Source organism: Dasypus novemcinctus, chromosome 30 (genome assembly GCF_030445035.2).
Source record: "Dasypus novemcinctus isolate mDasNov1 chromosome 30, mDasNov1.1.hap2, whole genome shotgun sequence".
Classification (NCBI taxonomy): domain Eukaryota; kingdom Metazoa; phylum Chordata; class Mammalia; order Cingulata; family Dasypodidae; genus Dasypus; species Dasypus novemcinctus.
This window is the reverse complement of record NC_080702.1, coordinates 14,864,780-14,884,287: the sequence shown is the minus strand read 5'-3', so window position 1 is coordinate 14,884,287 and position 19,508 is coordinate 14,864,780.

Here is a 19,508-nt window from a genome sequence, read left to right as displayed (position 1 = left end):
GGGGCCCTACCCTTGACGGACAGCGTCAAGCACCCAATCACGTGCTCTCGGACTTGCTAGCGGAACACCACTTGTGCAAAATTCTAACACATGAACCAGTAAAGATCACTGAGAAGAAAATCAAGAAAAAAATACCATTTAGAGTAGGAACTTAAAAAAATCACATAGCTAGGAATGAATTTAATGCCTTAAATGACATACCCAGAAAACTACACAACACTTTCAGGAAGTCAAAGAAGACGTAAATAAATGGAAGAATACTCCTTGTTCATGGAAAGGAAGAATAATATCCTTAAGATGTCTATCCTATCCAAACTAATCTACAGATTTAATGCAATCCCAATCAAAATCGACACAGCACTTTTTACTGAATTGGAAAAACTACCTATGAAATTTATTTGGAAGGGGAAGAGGCCCTGAACACTCAAAGACATATTGAAAAAGGAAAATCAAATCAGAGGAATCACATTACCTGACTTTAAAATATACTACACAAAGCTACAAAACTGCATGGTATTGGCACAAGAATAGACATACTGACCAATGGAACCGAATTCAGAGTTCTGATACAGATCCTCACATATACAGTCACCTGATATTTGACAAGGCCACCAAGCCCACTCAATTGGGAGACAATGGCCTCTTCAACAAATGGTGCTTGGAGAACTGGACATCCATATGCAAAAGAATGAGAGAGGAACACCATTTCAAACCTTATAGAAAAATCAACTCAAGATGAATCGAAGATCTAAATATAAAAGCCAAGACCATAAAGACCTTGGAGGGTAATATAGGGAAGCATCAACAGGACCTTGTAATAGGAAATGGCTTCATGAACTTCACATTAAAAGCGGGAGAAAAAAAAGAAAAAAAACAGATGAAAGGGACCTCTTCAAAATTAAAGCCTTTTGCACCTTAAAGGAGTTTGTCAAGAAAGTGAAAAGACAGCCTACTCAATGAAAGAAAATATTAGGTAACCATGTATCTGATAAGAGCCTAATAGCCAGCATATATAAAGAAAACCTATATCTAAAAAATAAAGAGATGAACAAAACGATTTAAAAAGGGGCAAGAGATTTGAACAAACACTTCTCCAAAGAAGAAATATAAATGACTTAAAAAGCACCTGAAAAGATGCCGAACATCACTATTAGAGAAATGCAACTACAATGAGATGCTATCTTATACCCAATAGACTGGCGGCTATTAAAAAAACAGAGGACTACAAGTGTTGTAGAGGATGTGGAGGAATAGGAACCGTCTTCCACTGCTGGTGGGAATGCAGAATTGTCCAGTCATTGTGGAGGACAGACTGGTGGTTCCTCAAAAAACTAACTATAGATCTGCCATATGACCCAGCAATTTCATTGCTGGGTATATACCCAGAAGAACTGAAAACGAATGGATACATGCACACCAATGTTCATAGCGGTATTATTCACTCCTGCCAAAAGTTGGAGTCAACCCAAATGCCCTTCAACAGACGAATGGACAAACAAAATGTGATATACGCATACAATGGAATGCTATTCAGCTGTAAGAAGGAATACACTACAAACACACGGGATAACATGGATGAATCTTGAGAACCTTATGTCGAGTGATGGAAGCCAGGTATTAAAGGAGAAATATTACATGACCACTCTGATGTGAATTAAGCAAATCCAGCCAACTCAGAGAGCTAGAGTCTGGAAGACAGGCTTACAGGAAATAGAAAGGTAGAAGGTGGTTGTGAGCAAATACCCACACAGGCAAAATCCAGATAAAGAGGAAGTGAGTAGTTGGGCAATGAAGGAATATGAAGGGTGTTGGGATACTATCGGGTTGGGCAATGCAAGCTTGGCAGGGTCTAAGGCAGGGAGGATGGGTCGGAAGTCCATGGAACTGGGGGGAATGTTGGCGGAGGGAACAGGTGAACACAGGAGATTGGCAGGTATGTTCAGAAAACCTTTTAGCAATATGACAATGAAGGGTTACTGGTTTAGGGGTTTGGAAGGGGAACATCTGAAAAAGGATGCACCTGGAGTAGGCTTCTAGGGCGTGTGTGAGTACTCATTTTGTCACAGTGTGTTATATCAATGGATGGAGAGCCACACAATGAGTAGGAAGGTGTTGCACCCCCATCCTGGGGAGGCTGATGATTTCAGAGGGGATGTTCTCTCAAGAACAGGGTGGCTCCTAACGGGGGAGGACAGGCTAGTATGTCAAGCCCTCAGCATTGTCACAAGTATCTATGAATCTTGTTCAAGCACTGAAGCTTGGTTGTCACTGTGCGCCAGAAGGGGAGGGGAAGAGAGGAATAGACTAGATGGAAGAGGGGCAATTGGGGGGCAATGGAAGTGTTCTGCATGATCATTCAACGATGGATAAAGGCCATGTTGAATTTCACTAAAAACTTTTAAAGAGTGTACATTCTAAAATGTAGCCCATAATGTAAACGACTGACCATGGTTAGTAGTTACGTTTCAATATTTATACATCAGCTGTAGCAAATGGAACATCCACATGTAAAAATATCATTGGTGGGGAAGGGAGAGAAGGGGGAGAATGTTGGGTATATGGGAGTCCCTTATATTCTGTATGTGACTTTAATGTAACCTAAAACTTCTTTGAAGACATAATGAAAAAAATATAAAAAAGAGGTACGACACTGAGGAAGAAATGGAAAAGATAGCCTTGCTACTGTACATATAAGACAACACCTATTATTACAGTGATAAAAGGCAAAATGTCAAAAAATACTTTTGCAATATTTTCCGTTTTTTAATACCCCAAATTTTGAGCTTTTTTTAGTTCTAAACTAAATTCCTTTCTAAACTATTTCCTTTCTAATGTTTAAACTAAGAATTACTATTTCATTTTCCTATTAATTGAATTTGGCCATATATTAGGCTTCATTATGAAGAACTTTTGGATCACACAGGGTTCAAGTAGGGCAGGGGAGGAACACTGGTGTTGGGTGTCACTGATGGGGGATGTATGGGAGGGAGCTCACCTTGGCATGGATATACAGGGTATAGATATGTTTGTATGTTCATTGGGTACTGACACAGTGGGTAGAGTTTCATACAAGTGAGGGAGTGCTGGGTTCCCATTGGGAGAGCTCTGACACATTCCCCAATGGAACACCAACAATCCCCACAGGGCAAGGACAATGACCAGTGAAGAAGGATGGTCCACTGATGAGGCCTTGATACTGATGCTTATGCATATGGACCTCTTGTCATTGGAATTTCAACCTGGCCTAGTATTGCAGGGTGCCTAAGACTTACCTTCTGAGAGCTTCCATGTTGCTCCAAAATGGCCACTCTCTGACCTAACAGCATGTAAGTGCATTACTTTCTCCTCAGCATAGGACATGACTCCCAGGATGAGGCTCCCTGGCACCAAGGGATTACAACCAAGTACAGATTGGTGATGTAACTGGAAAAAGACCTTGATTAAGAGGGGGAAATGGTAAAGACAAATGAGTTTATATGGCTAAGAGACTATAAAATGAGTTGAGAGGTCATCAGAGGATCATGCTTATGCATATCTCAGCAGGGTGCTCCTGAGGGCTATGAAGACACCCTGGTCCTATGGTCATGGCAGATAGCTCAAGAGATCAGTGCCTTAACTGTGGGCCCTAAATGGGAACTTGTTCTCCTAAGTGTAATGGAGTTGGACTCAGATGTGACTTTCTACACATGCCTTTTCTGTCCCTTTTATTGAATCTCTGTTTGGGTTGGGAATGCTATATGCCCACGGGACTTGGATCTCTGGGCTGTCCATGTGCCAACTGGGCCCTGAGCCTCAGCGGTGTTGGAGGACCTACACTCCAGTTCATTGGAATTACCAAGGTCAGTTGAAATGGAGGTGAGAATGGACAACCACTACACCCAGGAACCAAGAGAGCATACAGCTGCAGGCATGAGAGTCACATCCACCAGCCATGTGGGAAAGAAGCCCCTTCTCAATCGAGAGGAGTTGGCATCACCATCCCAGGGTCCTCAGGATAGAGGAATAAAATATGGACTACAGTGGACTTAACTGGTATTCTACTATAGAATTATTGTGACTCTAGCAATGGAAGCAATTATCTCACTGATGTGGACTCAGTGGCATCTGGAGTTCCTGACAGCAGGGAAAAGGAAAAGGAGTGTGACATGGGGGCATTTTTGGGACTTGGAGATGTCCTGAATGACACTGCAGGGACAGATGCAGGATGTTATATATCCTGCCACAATCCACTGAACGCACTGGGAGAAAGTGTAAACTACAATGTAAACTATAATCCATGCTATGTAGCAGTGCTCGAAAATGTATTCATCAAATGCAATGAATGTGTTGTTGACATGGGAGGAATGGGGGGGATGGAAAGTGGGGGTATATGGGAACCTCTTATACTTTTTAATGCAACATTTTGTGTGATCTATGTATCTTAAAAAAAAGGGAATAAAAATTTAAAAAAACACACACAACAACAGAAAGAAAAACAACCCAATTAAAAATGGGCAAAGGAATTGAAAAGATAATTCTCCAGAGGATATACCAATGACCAATAAGGACATGAAAAGATATTCAAAGACATTATATATTAGGGAAATGAAAATGAGTTATACTATGATAGCCAATATAAAAAAAAATGAAAGGAAAATAACAAGTGCTAGGATGTGAATAAATAAGAGTCCTCATACATTGCTGGTGGGAATGATAAATTTTACAGCCACTCTGGAAACAGCACAGCGCCTCCTCGAAAACTTAAAAGGATTACCATATGACCTACAACCCTACTAATAGGTATATTAGAATTGAAAATAGAGACCCAAACAATCATTTGTACACCAATATCCCTAGAAGCATTATTCACAACAGCCAAACAGTTGAAGCAACCCAACTGTGTTCTATACATATAATAGAACATTATTCAGTCTTTGAAAATAATCAAGTTCTAATATATGCTAACACATGAATGAACCTGAAAACATTATACTAAGTAAAATAAGATAGACTCAAAAGGACAAATATTGTATGATTCTACTAATAGGAAATTTCTAGAATAAATTCACAAAGACTTCTATTATTGGGTCAGGGGGAATGGAGTGCTATATATGGAGTTTATATACATGTGATGAAAAAGCTTTAGTATTGGACGGTAGTGATGGAAACACAATGTGTAAATGTAATTAATCCCACTGAATTACGTGCATAAAAATTGATGAGGGAAGTGGATGTGGCTCAAGCAATTGGGTTCCTCCTCTACCATACAGGAGGTCCAGGGTTCAAAACCCAGGGCCTCCTGGTGAAGGCAAGCTCACCTATGTGGTAAGCTGGCCCATGTAGAGTGCTGGCCTGAGCAGAGTGCTGGCTTGAGCAGAGTGCTGCCCCATGCAGGAATGCTGGCCCATGCGGAGAGCTGGCACACCAAGATGAAGCAACAAAAAGAGACACAGAGAAGAGACAATAAGAGAAGCAGCAGATCAGGGAGCTGAGGTGGAGCAAGAGAATGATTGCCTCTCTCCCACTCAGGAAGGTCCCAGGAGCCACCTAATGAGAATACAAGCAGATACAGAAGAACATACTGTGAATGGACACAGAGACCAGACAATGCAGGGGAGGGGAATAGAGAAATAAATGAAATAAAATAAATCTAAAAAAGGTGGTTGAAATGGAAATTTTATGTTATTTAAATGTTACCTTAGTAATTTTTTTAAATCCTATATAATATATGAGAAATGCAATGTTGGCAGAAACCGTCTTAGATGGAATAGAAAAGATACTGGCAATTTAGCTCGGTTTCAAAATGAGCAGGAGGAGTAACAGGACTCTGTCATTGAATCATTGTAGCACAGCACCACAGGACTATTTGCTGATTATTTTACACTAATACGAATTGTCTTTAACTACAAAACCAGGAAGTCTATTTCTTATTTCTTTCCTGCTCCTCTCCTTGGTCTCTTTCTTCTATGATGCAATGTTGAGTAGGACGTCAGTCCACGTTTGTTAACATACAGCTTCCATACACTCTAGCCCCTTCCTGGCCCAAGTCAAGTCAAGTTCCCTGAGCAAGGTGACAGTTTCTTTGCCTCCCAGCTCCCTTGGTGGACATATTAGAAGAGCTTCGGGCTAACAGGGTAGATGAGGAGACCATATCTAATGCCAAGATAAAGTCACCTGTTTTTCTCTAAGATAGATATGTTCCTTCCTTGGATTCATTCTTTTTCAATTGAGTATAGATGTACACTACAAATGCTAGCTACCATTTTTAGGGAGGAGAAATTTTGGAGAGGGAACTCCTAATAAAAGAGGCAGCCTTCGCTTATAAACTGTATGGTAAGGAGACTTTTCCTCAGAAGTAATTTTTCTTCCTTGAATAAGACTTTTATAATTACCACCAAATGGATAGAAACAGCTCTACACTTATTCTTCTGGTCTTTGACTTTACCACTATTTCTAAAATCACCAAGATCTGAACAAACACTATACAGAATGAATTCTCACAGCATTTTCTTCTATGTAAATGCAGGATGCCTCAAGAGCAAGCAAAATCAGTACATACTATGGAAACACTCAGTTTTGAGGGGAAAAAACGAGATGATTTCAAATCCAGAGCATTTGTGTTGCCCAGGATTGAATTCAGTCCGCCAAAATGGTAGAACATATGGTAAATGCTTGGTCAGCATATGTGGATACATGGAGATTGAAATGATCTCAAAGACGTCATGAAAACACTGGCAATTTTGGAAATTTAGGTGAGATACAGAACATATGGGAGGCACCAAGGGACATTGTCACTGAATTTTAGTACCATTTGTAAACTGCTTATTACAAGTTACTTTAGGTTGCCATTAACTACAAAACCAAGCACTCTGATTCACAATTCTTTCATCCTACTGTCTTTGCTATTCTTCTTACAGTAAGAAGGATGGTCCAGCAGCAGCTTATACTGTACTTGTTAAACCACACATTCTAAACACTCTACCCTCTTGTCCAAGGCCAGAATACTCCCTGAGTAATTCATGGCTAAAACCCCAATGTGCTTGGGGTCTTCAAATTGACCCCTTTTTTAAAAAGGCATCACAAAAGGCAACAGCAGATTATTAACTACATGGTAAGGATCGTTACCGCAGCATCATTTGTTTCTCCACTGATTAAGAATTTTGCAATTGCAAAGCAAAATGGACTTGAGAGATTTATTTTCAAGCAAAGCATGTGCCCTTCCACAGAAGTCCCTATACTTCCTTACTGGGCCTTTGACTTGACCACCGTTTCCCATCTATTCTTCTAAAGCACCAAGAGAACTAAGTACCTGAACAAACACTACACTGAATGATCTGACATGGAGTTTTCCTTTCTGTAATTTGGTATGACTTAAGAACAAGCAAAAACAGTACATTTTCTGAAATCACTCACTTTTGAGGAAAATTCTGCATAAGAAAATCAGAGCATTCTTGCTGGCTTTGTCTGGAGAATCACTCTGGTTCGATCTCCTGGAAGAAACAATGGTTCCAGTATGGTTAAAGGAAGTCATTTTCCAGTTAAAGAACTACAGTTCTTGTAAGCATCAGTGTTCCCCTAAGATGGCATGGATTCTGTGTGCAGGAACTGGGGAGTCTGTGTAAGTCTGTGTGGTGTGCTGGTGAGTGTGCGGGGCAGGGGAGGGGTGTGACTGTGTGTCCTGGTGCAGGACAGGGGGATGCACATCCTTGAACTCACTTCTAGCCTCCACTCTTCACCCAAATCCAAAATTCCAGGCTTAGGAATAAAACCTGAATTGGCTCCCATTTGAGAGAGATTGCAGTCCTGCTGCCCCCCAGTACTTTCCAAGGCCTGGCAGGGTTTCTGGAGGACTTAGTGAAGGGGCTACTGACTGCCTTGTTTCACACACTGGCTCCACAACACTGCTGACCTGGTCTCCTGGAATCAACTGGGCCCACCACAGCATCTCTGGACCACAGGGCTGAGGGCCCCCTGCTCTCTCAGAACCCACAGCTCCAGTGAGACAGTCTGCCCTGTCCCCCAAACTCTACTCATGCCCCTCCCTGTGAGCTTTCCTCAGGCCACTGGGTGTTTTCCTGCCCTGGGTAACTGGGGCACGCAGAAATGTTTCCTTCCCTCCCTCTCCCAGCTGTCAACACTTTTCCAGAACAAGTGTGATTCTAGAAATTATCCTGTACTAGGTTCAAGAGAAGAGATCTGGGAACTAAAAAGAGTTGAAGAGAAAGAAGAGGAAATGTGGAGCAGGTCAGAAGAGGTGAAGGGAAACAAGTGCATATGGAATCCACTGCTTTTCTAGCTCTCTTTTTGGCACTTCAGGAAATTCAGCAAAACTGAGGGGAACACAAGGGTGGCTGCAATTAATATTTTATGTGAACATGCAAGTGGAGATAAGAACTAGCTGGTAAAAACAGGCACAGGAAGTGAAGGATGTCCTGAGAACTTCTACCTGGGGACAGCAACCCATTCCATGTAAGCCCCTAGGGTGCTTGGTCATCCATCCAAGAGCTCCTCAATATAGAGAAGAGGGCTTATAGGTGTCTGTAGGGTCAACATGTACAGCTTCCTCCTCCATTCATCTCTCTGCCTTTCTAGATTCCAGAACCTGTGTTTGCGTTGCAGGTCCTAGTACTGACAGCTACAAAAACCATGCATGAACTGATGGTCTTTGCTGGAGCCTGAGAGGAGGTGGTGTTTGGAGACTGACAGAAGGCATAAAAGCAAAGAAATGGAGATGTCTCATGACTCAACCCCTTATACCCTTTCTCTAACCAGCCAATTCAGTGAAAGTTTAGTTTTCAGTTTGATAGATTAAAGTGAGTTTTAGAAACAGGCCCTACTAGTTGTTTTTCTTAATATTTATCAATAAAATAAACACAAATACAGATAAGCAACCTAAAGAGAGTTAGAACGTCCTGAATTATCCCGAGTCAGTCTTCCTAGTGGCTTCCGCCAAGGACACTCCCTCTCTCATAGAACCCTCATTTAGTCATAGTTAAAACACTTCCTTTACTGAACTCTGCTGCTCACTCACATGGAAGGGAACATTGGAACAATACTACACATGGCCCACGGTCTGATTATAAAACTTGGAACTTCCATGACTTTCATACTTGCAGGTCAATTTTTTTTGATACAAAACTAATGACTCCATTTTCCTTCGACATGATGCATGGTTTCAAAATCCTTGATGAGATTCTAATGTTCTGTTCATGCCACTTACTTTTTCCTAGATGCACAAAGGATTTCTCTTTTTCTTTAAAGCCCATCAATCTGACTAGAATATATATTGCTCTTATAATCATTCTCTTCCAGTGCTCAGTTTGCACTTTTCCTAAATGGCTTCAACACATTCCTCCCACTTCCAGAAAAAAAAAGGATAACTTTTAAATTTCTTTCGGGTCTCTGCTTTGGTTTTCTCTTTAGATGCACTCCAGTTATTTACATATTGGCTCTTCTGTACCTATCCTTAACTTCTGACACTTTTCCCCAAATCTTTACAATCTTTGTTAATTTCTCTTGAATATTTTTTTCTCATTTCAACTTCTATTTCTTATAAAGCATTATCAGTCACTGTGTTTCTTCTAGTCTTACATTATATTTTGAAGTGATTCTCCTTTTTTTTTCATATGCTTTCCTCATTCCTGTCCCTTCATTCTTTGAGTATTTCTTATCTGATGTCTTTTCACATCTAACTTTGTTTTCTGAACACCTTATACCTTGTTTTTCAAAAGTACAGCATAAAAGTACATCAAAATGATGATTTTTCATTTCTTTGTGGTGCTGTTACTCTGCACTTACTCCATTTTTGCCTTATGCCAACTGACATCAGTATTTTTTCTATTGGTTATTTTATATGATTTTTTTTTCCTTGAATTTGTAGGTAATACTGTGATTCAGAAGAGCGTTCCCAACCTCACAAAGCTGACTCTCCTGTTCTTTCTGTAAAATGCTCAAAAATATGGCCGCTTAGTTCTGGGTATTTCCTGGTTTTGTACCTCTTCCAACCTTAAATATGGGTCTTCATTCACATTACCTCTATTTTACCTGTCCTTTTCTTTTTTCATTCTGTATTTGACTATTAATTTTTACCCCCCTAAGTCCCTGTTATGAAAGGAAAAAAATGCCACCACCTTGACAAAATCTAGTCATTGCCTTTATTTCTTTTTTTTAAAGATTTATTTATTTATTTATTTAATTCCTTCCCCCCACCCCGGTTGTCTGGTCTGTTCTCTGTGTCTGTTTGCTGCGTCTTGTTTCTTTGTCCGCTTCTGTTGTCTTCACGGGAAGTGTGGGCGGCGCCATTCCTGGGCAGGCTGCACTTTCTTTCGCACTAGGCGCCTTCTCTTTACGGGGGGCGCACTCCTTGCACGTGGGGCTCCCCTTCGCGGGGGACTCTCCTGCGTGGCAGGGCACTCCTTGCGCGCATCAGCACTGCGCATGGGCCAGCTCCACACGGGTCAAGGAGGCCCGGGGTTTGAACCGCGGACCTCCCATGTGGTAGACGGACGCCCTAACCATTGGGCCAAGTCCATTTCCCTAGTCATTGCCTTTAAATGCACATGTATTTTCAGAATAAATTAGCTTTAAAGGTACTTTCATTTATATATCTTAAAATGTAATTCATTTCTGGATTAAATTTTGTTTATAACTGTTTTATCTAAGAATTATTAACTTTCAGCTTCTCTTGTTAGTGTTGAAAGTGAAGGTAAGTTTGTGTCAACTCAAGCAAGATTATTATGAATTTCTGATGTTAAATATAAACTACAATATAACCCCACAAAGAAAATATCTAAAAAATATACAAAGAAATAAGAATGGGATCAATCTGTTCTATGACAAAAGATCAACTCTACACAAAAGTAGGCAGCAATGGAGGAAAAGAGGGGTAAAAAGTATAAGATGAACAGGAAATGAATATTAAAATGGTTAAATAAATCCTGATATTCAAAGTAATTGCGTGGAAATAAATATATTAAAGGGGTACATACAAGCACTTAAATATTTGGGCTGTCCATGTGCCAGCTGGGCTTTGAATCTTATCAGAGTTGCGACACCTACTCTATAGTTCATTGGACTCACCCAGGACAAACAACAAGGAGATGATGATGGACAATGCCTATCCCAAGGAACAGTGAGAGTCGGCAAATGCAAACAAGATAGTCCCATCCATCTACTCTATGGGATCAAAGCCCCCTCTTTTTTTTTTTTTTTGATTTATTTTTATTTATTTCTCACCCCTTCCCCCCGCCCCCAGTTGTCTGTTCTCTGTGTCCATGCTGCGTGTTCTTTGTCCGCTTCTGTTGTCAGCGGCACAGGAATCCCTGTTTCTTTTAGTTGCGTCATCTTGTGTCAGCTCTCCTTATGAGCAGCGCCATTCCTGGGCAGGCGGGGCGCACTCCTTGTGCATGGGGCTCCCCTACATGGGTGACACCCCTGCGTGGCAGGGCACTCCTTGCGTGCATCAGCACTGCACATGAGCCCGCTCCACACGGGTCAAGGAGGTCCAGGGTTTGAACCGCGGACCTCCCATGCAGTAGACGGACGCCCTAACCACTGGGCCAAGTCCACTTCCCGAAGTCCCCTCTTAACAAAAGGTGGATTGGGAATCACCATTCCAGAATCCTCAGGATTGGGGAATGAACTATGGATTAAAGTAGACTTACTGGTATTCTACTATAGAATTATTGTGATTCTAGCAATGGAAGAACTTGTGTCATTGATGTTGAGGCAGTGGCCACTGGAGGTTCTGAGGGAAGGGAGAGGGGAAAACAGGTGTAATATGGGGGGGGCATTCTTGGGACATGGAATTGCTCTGAATAACATTCCAGTGACAGATACCGGCCATTATGTATCTTGCCATAACCTACAAAATTGTAGGACAGAGTGTAAACTACAATGTGAACTATATTCCATGCTTAGAGGGAATGCACCAAAGGATGTTCATCAATTGTAACAAATGCACCACACTAATGAAAGATGTTGTTAATGTGGGAAAATGTGCAAGATGTAGAGCAGAGCATATGGCAATCTACTATGTTTTTTATATATCACATAATCTAAATATCTTTTTAAAAATAAATAGATTACACTCACAAATTAAAAGACAGATATTGACAGAATGTATTAAAAAAATTATTTGGAATACCTATGCTATTTTAAAGAGACTCACTTTAGATCCAAAGAAACAAACAGTTTCAAGGTGAATAAAAATATTACATATTAAAAGTAACTAGAAGGGAGCTGGGGTGGTTATACTACTAACAGAAAAAAATAACCTTGAAGTACGAAACTACAAAAAAAGAAAATGGAAGAAATTATATATTAATAAAAGGGTCAATCCACCAAGAAAGTATAACAATCATCAACACATATGCACAGAGCCACAAAATACATGAAACAACACTGGCAAAACTGAAAGAAGAAATACTTGTAAAATAATAGTTGAAGACTTCAAAACACCACTTTCAAGAATGAATCGATTATCAAGACAGAATATCAGGAGGGAAAATAAGGATGTGAACAATAACACAAAAGAAAAAAAAAACGGCACCTAACAAACATACAGAACATCACTCAACAACAGTACAATACACATTCTTCTAAAGTGTCCATGGGTCCTTCTCCAGGCTAGACAATATGTTAGGGAACAAGACAATAAAAATGAAAAAATTGAAATCACACGAAGTTTCCCTCCTACCACAATTAAATGATACAAAAATCAATAACAGAAGGAAAACTGGAATTGTATTATTAAGTGGAAAATATATAACCCATTTTAAATAAACAACAGGATAATTTTCTGAAATCCACCTACAAGGGAAATCAGAAAATTCTTAGAGAAAAAAAAAAAGAAACATGCCAAGAACTATGGGAAGGAGCAAGGCACTGCTCATTGGGAGACTTATAGCTATAAATTCCTACATTAAGAAAGAATGATATCAAATCAATAACCTAACTTCATATCTTGAGGAAAGAAGACTAAGCCAAACTTAACATTACTAGAAATAATAAAGATTAGAGTGGAGATAAGTGAGAAAAAGAACAGAAAAACAATTGAAAGGATCAATGAAACCAAAATTTGGTTCTTTGAAAAGACTGATAAAATTGACAAACTTTTATCCAGACAAAGAGAAAGGAGAGAGAAGCAAATAATTATTTAAGGAATGAAAGTGAGAACACTTTCGTGCATTCTCTCTAAGCATGGAATATAGTTCACATTGTAGTTTACACTCTCTCCTACAATTTTGTAGGTTATGGCACGAACAGATTCCTGGCACTTTGCATCAGCACCCCTTTGACTAAAACACGTCCTGAAATAATGCTTCCATACTTTGAAAAAATTAACAGACTTTATGTAGAGCAGTTTTACATTCACATAAAAATGAAAAGATACTTCTGAGGTTCCTGCATCCTCCCCTCCCATCTTTCCTCTTCTTGCTCAGCATACTACATTCATTGTTTAGTTGGAAGCACAATTCAAGGGCCAGTATCAATACATCCCTATGAAGGTTCAATATCTGTTGAAAAGCTCTGCAGGCTTTGACCAAGGCATACTGTCCTGTACTGTGGAAAACAGTTTTGAGCAATCCCTCAAAAAGTGAAATATAGAGTAACCATATAACCAGCAATTTAACAAATCTATATACATACATATATACACATAGATATATATCTGTGTACTGGAAAACGGGACTACACATACTTGCAATCCGATGTTCACAGCAGCATTATTCACAACAGCCAATGCTCACAACTATGCAAGTGTCCATCAACAGATGAATGGATAAAAAAGAAAAACGGCTACATCCATACAATGGAATTCAGCCATAGCAAGCAATGGAAGTTCCGAGACATCCTACTGTAGGGATGACATCCACATGATTATACTGAGTGAAATTAGATGACACAGAAGACAAAGAGAGCATGATTCTCCATATGTGAAACATCTACAAAAGAAAACAGAAGAAGGAAGGCAATTAAGGATTATTAATAGGAATTTGGGGGAAAGGACAATGAGATTAATATTTAATAGATAAAGAGCTTCTGTTTCAGGTCATGAAGAAATTTTGGAGATTAATGGTGATATTAAAAATAGTTAATGTAATTAAGGTGAATGAGTTAATTGTACCAGTAGAAAATTGTTAAAATGGGAATTTTCATTATGCTTATGTCAACCTATGAAATTTAACAAAATCTTATAAAATACATGGGACAGGCAAATCAGTAATGAACTTGATGTCAAGGAGATACAGGAAATTTAGTTGCACTTCAAAATGGGCAGAAGGATAGGGCTCTGTATTTGACTCAGTGTGTAATTTAGAACCAATATTAGATGAACTATTTCACTAGATTGCCTTTATGCTCCAAAGCCAAGGGCTCTACTTCTAATTTTCCTGTTCTCATTAGTCTCTCTTTCTTGCACAAAGGAAGTCTGAGTAGCATCACATGTGCTTTCTACCCAACCAGCCCTGATCACTGTAGCCCCTTGTCCTAGTTAAAGTTCCCCAGGTAATGCATGAACTGCACCAGTGTACTGACGGCTACTCTGTGTCCCTCTAGTTCCATGGAAGACCTGATGGAGGGCCTGCTAGTGACAGGGCAGATGAGGAGACTCCCTCTAATGCTGAGGTAAGGCCACCTGTTTTTGTCTAAGACAGAAATGTTTCTTTCTCACATTCCTTTTCACATTGAGTAGAGATCTTACTATATGTTGTACCTATAGACATTAGCTGCTGTTTTGGGGAAGGAAGAACTGAAAGTAAGAATCCTATGAACAGACCCTGACACAAGAGGGCTTTAAAAATGGCAGCATCTGGTTATAAACCAAATAGAAAGGTTGTGTTAATTATCAGAGCAACATTTTCCCTTATTTGACTAAGACTTTTGTAATTGCCTATTTTGGTAAATAGACTTGGAAATCGCATCCTCCAGGAAGAGCTTGAGTCTTTCCCACAGGTGTTTCCAAGCTTATTCATGGGGTCTTTGCATTTACCACTGTTTCCCATCTGTTTTTTGAAATCATGAAGACCTGAAAACACACAACACAACATGATCCTATCCTCGCTGTTTTTTCTTTTCTGCCATTGCAGGTGACCTTGAGAGCAAATGAAAATGGTAGGTATTCTGGGCTTATCCAAATAATGTGGGAAAAACTGACATAAAATAGGGGTCTTCCTGCAAGCTAAGCTGTAGACCTAGCCTGATCCCATCCTCACTGTAAAATGGGGATACGGGATATGATGAAAGGTTTTCAATTAAGGACTTCTGTCTTTCCTAACAGTCCCCAGGATTGGATCTGTTCCTTTTGGGAGTTACAGGTTAGGCTGCGTGGAGGCTTAAGGGAATCCATGTGTGGTCCCTATGGTGTGACTGTGAGACTGTGTGACCTTGTGGATCGACTGTGTGCATTTCTCCCAGGTGAGATGGACTGCTCAAGCTCTGGTGCTCCAAGGGGACTGGCCTTAATGTGAACCCAGGAATGTGGCTCCAATGCTCTGCACTACAGACCTGCAGTTATCACTCAGTCACGGGACTATTAGCAAACACCCAGGGAAGTGAAGGTGGCTCAAGGGACTGAGCTCCCACCTATGATATGGGAGGGTCATGGTTTGGTTCCCAGTGCCTCCTAAAAAAGACAGTGAGCTGGCACATTGGGCAGGCATGACAAGCTGACACAACAAGACAATGCAACAAAAGACACAAAAGGGAAAACATAATGAGAGACACAACAATGGCAAGGAATTGATGTGACTTAAGCAATTAGATGCCTCCCAGCCACATTAGAGATCCCAGGTTCAGTTCCCAATACCTACTAAGGAAACAACAGAAGACATATAGAGACAGCAACTGTAAACACTGAGGGGATGGGTAGAAATAAATGAATGAAAACAAATCTTTTTAAAAAATCACCAAAAAGAAACCAAAAAACCATTAAAACAACCACAGCAAAAAAAAAAAGAAACCCTGCAAGGGAGTTCCACCATCTGTGCATGTGCTTACAATTACCTGAGTCTACAGAGAGACCAAACTGTCCATCCATGATCACAGGGCCTAGGGAAGCTAGCTGAGCAGATCACCTCAGACTCGAGCATAGTTCCTGAAGTCCAAAACGAAAAGAAAACTCATAGGACTCTGGGTTAGATCAAAATCCTGACAGTTGTGAAGCATCACACAGAATGACCTGTCAACCCTCACGCTGATGTCACAGCCAGGAGCTCTGCCACAGCATATAGGTATTGGGAAGAAAAGTTAGTGCACTGGATTATATCAGTGCCATGGACCCTCTCGATGTTAAAATGCTATGAGTCACACAGTAGGGTCTGTGACAAATAAGAATTCTGATTCCACTCAGTTCTTTTTTTTTTTTTTTAAGATTTTATTTATTTCTCTCCCCTTCCCCCCCGACTCCAGTTGTCTGTTCTCTGTGTCTATTTGCTGCGCCTTCATTTGTTTGCTTCTGCTGTTGTCAGCGAAATGGGAATTTGTGTTTCTTTTTGTTGCGTCATCTTGTTGTCTCAGCTCTCCGTGTGGGTGGTGCCATTCTTAGGCAGGCTGCACTTTCTTTCACATTGGGCGGCTCTCCTTATGGGGTGCACTCCTTGTGCATGGGGCTCTCCTATGCAGGGGACACCCCTGTGTGGCATGGGACTCCTTGCGCACATCAGCACTGTGCATGGGCCAGCTCCACCGGGTCAAGGAGGCCCGGGGTTTGAACCACAGACCTCCCATGTGGTAGAAGGACGCCCTAACCACTGGGCCAAGTCCGATTCCCTCCACTCAGTTCTTAAGCTAGTGTCTAAAACCTTGTGTGAAATACAACTAAAGAGCAACTTCAGAGGGAGTCAGCATTGACCCTCTGCGTCCCTCCATAATGACTGTCCCACTGTTAATGGCCAGTAATTCAATGAACAAACACACATGGTGGAGGAAAGGAAGACTGGATGGAAAAATACACTATTATTAAGTGACCATTTTTAAATGGTAAGATATATTTTCATACCTGTAATTATTATATTTAATACAAACATTAGTGAATAAATGTGTTAGAATGGATTGCCTAGGATTGAACTGATTCCACCAAAAAAAGGTTGCTTCTAATCAAGTAGAAATTCCTGTAGTATATATGGTAAATGCAGTGTCAGTTTACGCAGATCCATGGAGAATGAATTCACTGGCGATGTCAAGAAGATACTGATAGGAAGCAGATGTGGCTCAAGTGATAGGGCTTCTCCCTATCATACGGTAGAATCTGGGACCAATCCCCGAGGCCTCCTGGTAAAGGAGTGCCGGTGCTTGGAGCCAAGTGCCTGTGCATTAAGCCAGTACCTGCGTGGCAATTCAAGTACCCATGCAGCCAGCCAAGGGCCTGCGTGGTGAGCCAGGGTCAATGCAGCAAGCCAAGGGCCTGAGCAAGTGAGTCACACAGCAAGACGATGATGCAACAAAAGTGAGATGAAGGGGAGAATCAAGGCGAGGCACAAGAGAAACCAGGAATTGAAGTGCCGCAAGTGACAGGGAACCTCTCTCCACATCCGAGGTACCCAGTATTGAATCCTGGTGAAGCCTAGAAGAAAATGAGAAGAGAAGACAAAAACAGAAACAGACACAGAAGATCCCACAGAAAATGGACACAGACAGCAAAAACAGCAGGGTGGGAGCAGAGGAGGGGGAAAAAAAAAGAAGATACTACTGAGGACTTCTGGGAACATGGTGGATTAGAAAGACATGGGACTCTCTCCTCCTCTAGAAAATTAGGTGGAGGACAGAGTGAAATGGACTAGAAAAAGATCTTCCGGGGTATAGACAGCAGGTGAAGGCCAGACACCACCCAGAACATAGAGGGATGAAGGAGGGGCTACTACTGCTGGAACCTCCCCACACTAAAGACACTAGAATACTCAGGCTCTGAGCTGGCCACCCACAAAGGGGTCACCAGGGATCTACCATCCCTGGAAAGGGGAGGGAGAGGGACACAGCCTAGGGCTGACAGCTTCTGACCCACAAATCTGGTCTGCTGTGTCCCACCACCCTTTCCAGGCTGAGTGAGAAAGCCCCGTTGTTTACCTTGGAACCCTAACTGAAATGGAGAAATCTGACACTCAGTCTCCCTCTCTTATGGCCAGGACTGATTGTTGAGGAGGCACCTCTGCAGGAAATGAGAAATGGGGACACAGCATAAGGCTGGCTCAGCTTTTGACCCACAAATTTGGTCTGCACTGTCCCATGAGCCTCACCTGGCTGGAGAAGACATGCCATCATGCCATCATTGGCCTTGGAAGCCAGCAAAGGACTAAAGAGATCTGACCCTCTCGATCTACTTCTCTACTAAACAGGAATGACTGTTGAGGACACAGAGGGGAATGGAATCATTTCCTACCCAGGAAAAGGGAGGGGGCTGCCAGAGAAGGCTGGAGAACTGTTTCTGAGGAAAAATCTCCCGGCAGGAACTTCTATCACATTGATCCAGTCTGTGTTACAGCAAGAACACTCCAACCAAGCACTGAACTGAAAGAGCTGCCAAAGAGTGCCATATGCTAGCAGAACTAGGGAGAACACATGAGAAAGTGAAAAATAAGTATGTTAGGATTTTGCTGGCCTTTATAGCTTCCCTCCCAAAGCCCTAGGAAGCAAGTCTGCAACCCATTACTGGGTGTAGCCCTTGGATACTACTGATGAATTCCAAAAAAATTTATTGGATTATGTTAGTAAACTGGTCTTTTTCTCTGGGCATATTAGATTATATTGGATTCAGAGGATTACATGATTAAATAATGGTCAAGGCTTTGATTGGGCCACATCAGTAGGAAACATCCTACTGTTGCATCCCTGCCCCACTGGCGTGGGGACTCACAGAGAAAATGACATGGCAGAAAAGATGGCTGGAGTTTTTGAGCTGGAGCCCAGGAAATGAACACACAGGAGAACACCACCAAAGGAACAGAGACAGCCCCTTAGACACAGCAGAAGCCCCAAGGAGAGGACAGAGCTATTTGCCTGAGAGCTTACAGCTGACCTTGTGGAGAGAGGCAAAGCCTAGAGAGCCTCAGAGTCTACAGCTGACCTTCTGGTGAAAACAGAGGAGCTGATCCTGGAGAGAAATGAACCGTGGGAAGACAGGATCCCAGGAGGCCTGAACGCTGGCAGACATCAGCAGACATCTTGCTCCAACATGTTGGAAAAGACTTTGAGGAGGAAAGTAGCTTACAGTTTATGGCCTGGTAACTAAGCTTACACCCCAAATAAATATCCTTTATAAAGTCCAATACATCACTGGTATTTTGCATTAGTACCCTTTTGGAAGACTAATACACTGGGTCCACACCCTAGTTTTGACAACTAACATGGACAACCCTAACAATCCAGGTTGAACCAAGAATCAAAGAGAAGGACTAACTCACAGCCTCCTGCCACTAAATCCCAAAACAAGAAAGAAACTGAGCATTTGAGTAAACTGCACCCTAACCAGATGCCTAGACGTTGACAAAAACTTTTCAAGCCAGACTAAGAAAATGGAAGAATGGCCCAGGAAA